Source organism: Octopus bimaculoides, chromosome 11, assembly GCF_001194135.2.
Source record: "Octopus bimaculoides isolate UCB-OBI-ISO-001 chromosome 11, ASM119413v2, whole genome shotgun sequence".
NCBI lineage: Eukaryota > Metazoa > Mollusca > Cephalopoda > Octopoda > Octopodidae > Octopus > Octopus bimaculoides.
Window position 1 is genome coordinate 25,670,314 of NC_068991.1, and position 3,274 is coordinate 25,673,587.

The following is a 3,274-nucleotide window of genomic DNA, read 5'->3' on the forward strand; positions in this document are numbered from 1 at the left end:
CAGGCATAAATGTGCTGTCAGACGGACTTGTGTGAGGTGCGGGAAGAGTGACGAAACCGTCCTGTATGCCCTCGTTCAGTGTCCGGGCATTGCTGATTATGTTGAACAGCTGCTGTCACGTGTGGGACAGGTCCATCTGTCAGCTGAGTCTGTAGTGATGGTTGCACTGCCGCCCTCCTATCAGGCAGGCAAGACAGTTTTCCTTTGCCTGGTGTCTGTGACTAAAGAGGTTGTTTGGTGGGCAAAGCTGAAATGTGTGAGGACAGATACGTTCCTCTTTGGTAGAGCTCTCATTGAGTTTTTCAAGTTTCACTTGGAAAGGAAATTAAGAGTGGAGAGGGAAGTGCTGTCCTCGAATGAGTTTACTGAACGGTGGGTGAAAGTTGCGAAAATAGCAAGTGTGAATGGTACCTCTCTAAGTGTAGACCTTTGAGTCGGAGAAAAGGAATTGGAGAGGGCACCTGCTCCTGGGGTTTCAGGGAAATCTCAGACAGTGGGGTTCCTCGATTATCCCTAGAGACTTTCGTGTATCGGGAGGGTCACATCTCTATCATCCTCCCCCACTTTTCTGCCTTTATATTCTATGCATATGTCCTTTTTTCCAGTGTATACTGTGTATACATTCTTTTTATCATTTCATTATTATATGTAAATCCCCACACTTTATATCTGTCTGTGTATTGTCCTCCTCACCTTTTGCCCTTGTAGCAAATAAATGAAATCATTATTATTATTATTATTATTATTATTATTATTATTATTATTATTATTATTATTATTATTATTATTATTATTTATTGATGTCAGTATGTGCATACAATAAATTTTTCTTGTTCGTAATAAGACTTTACTTTTCATACTTACCCTATTTTAAAAATTTTATGTAGACCATATCACATTTAGAAGCTTATATTCGAACTAGTGTTGGAAGGCAGGAGTTTTTAAGGAAACAATGGGACATTAAATACACTGAGGCGAGAAAGAATTTTGTATTCAAAAGATGCGATTCATGAATTGGCATTTAACAATCTAAAATCGAGAAAGAGAGAAAGAGCGAGAGAGAGGGGGAAGAGAGGGAGGGATGGGAGAGGGAGAGCAACAGATAAAAGAAACATCATCACTGCACAATGAAAATAAAAACGGGGACGAAGAAGCCGAAGAAGTGAAACAAAAAGTATTTTTAATGATATCACAATCTAAGAAATAGTCTTTGAATACAAGAATCTTTGAAATAAAAGATAATACATCTTGGAGAATGAATATATTTGATGTCAGAAATAACTGTTCTTAATACTATTGTATTCTTATTCTTCATCGGGGTGGGGGGACTTTGGTCGGTGAATGTTTTGTCTTAGTTGTTTCTTCCGTGAAATAATACAAGTATCTGAAGAATTTAAGCATTGAGCCAAAAGATCGCAAATTGTTTACTTGACAGTTGTAGCTGGAAGTTTAAATTTCGTCTTTATCTCTTTAGAATCATTACGAGAATTACATTCTAACCAGATTCCAAGTGCATATAGCGGAAGTTAACTTGTATTAAAGCAATTATGTTTTTTAATCCTTTATTTTTCTTTTGTTTGCTTATGAATATATGTAAAGTATACAGGTTATTATGAGATAATAAATATAAAATCTAATTATGACGTCATTCGTTAAATAGTTTTCTCAGAACTATTTTAGAATGTACAAGCAGCAAGCGGGAATAATATAATCTCTCTGGTAGCACTGTTAAAGAAATACTTGATGATGAAGTCTTATAACGCTGAAACATGTGTGTTGGGTTACCACCACATTATCAAATTAGGAATCACCCTTTAATGAATAGTTCACATTCCATATTTTATTAATTTTGATTCATTAAAGTTTCGACATTGTTTTCCTCACTAGAAACGATTATTAATCTAATGAAATATTTCGCGCCTTATCAAGGGTGTAATTTTAAATGAATAACAATTCTTGATTCCCTACACTAACTATTTTAATAACAGCCTTACTCTTTGGTTTTCGTGCAGAGTATGTACCTGCAGTGTTTTGTAATTTGTTTTCATATTTTTTCTTTTGTTTTTTTCTTTTTATTCGTTTGATAGTTTGTACATGTGCGTTAAATATGGAGTTTATTACAATACATATAAAATCAATAGATTAACACGTCACCTAATGTAATATATAAGGCTTCATTAGGAATACTACTGGCCTTAAAAGACTTTAGATTTATAACTTGCACATAACAGTCATATGTAATTGCGGTGAAGCTTACAGATGACATTGTAAGAGTCATACAGTGATATTAAGAGATTCACTTCAGCATAGAAATAAGGAAATTGTCTAAAATAAATGAGCTGAGTGTGGGTGCAGAAGACTTCAACTCGTCATAGAAATTTAATGAAACACTCAAGATATAATTAATGACTATATTGTGGATGCATAATTGTCGTCTGCTAACGTTGTAAGAGGCTTTTAAAATAATCTTCCTTGTACGTTACAGCCATGTGTAGCCTCAGTTAACGTTGCTGTATTACAATATTGATTTTAGTCAGTGTTATACTTGCATAGAACATAGGATTGTCTGAGTATGATAACATGATCGATACCTAATATTTTATATTTTCGTTGTCGCAAAGCAATGACATTTATTTTCCGCAGAGCCACAAGGCTTGAAATTTTTGAGGGGAAGTTAGTTCAGTGGTTCTCAACAAGACTCCACATGATCATTGGGTGGTGGAGCATATGAGAATTTATTATTAAAATTTATGCGCAATGAATTGGTTATACTTTTACAATACAACAAAATAATTTTAACACTTTTCAAATAAATTCCTAATGATAACTATAAAAATATAATAGAATTTTTTTAAACATTAGAAGGTTATAAGAGACCGTTAGAGCGAAATAGGAATCAAAGGGGTCCAAAAGCAAAATGTAGTAGGGAACCATTGGGTCACTTGAATAGATCGATCTTCTGTACGTTAGGGTACTTTATTGCATCATAGTAGAAGAATAAAATGTAAGGCTAACATCGGTGGAATTTGAACTCCTCTACAAGTAAAAAGCCAGAAGGTCAACAACAAAGCATTTTGTCTAATACTCTCACGAGTTTGCCATTCTACCTCCTTCATGATAACGACAACAACAACATCAATAATAATAATAATAATAATAATAATAATAATAATAATAATGATAATAATGATGATAATAATAATAATAATAATAATAATAATAATAATAATAATAATAATAATAATAATAATAATAATAATAATAATAATAATAA

At 33.0% G+C, this 3,274-nt stretch overlaps 1 protein-coding gene across 10 annotated transcripts in view; it reads right to left on the reverse strand.

Annotated features, from left to right (window-relative positions):
* LOC106869641 (gonadotropin-releasing hormone II receptor) overlaps positions 1-3,274 on the reverse strand; it is a 575,980-nt gene that overhangs the window by 483,855 nt on the left and 88,851 nt on the right. The gene's annotated exons all lie outside the window — the stretch shown is intronic.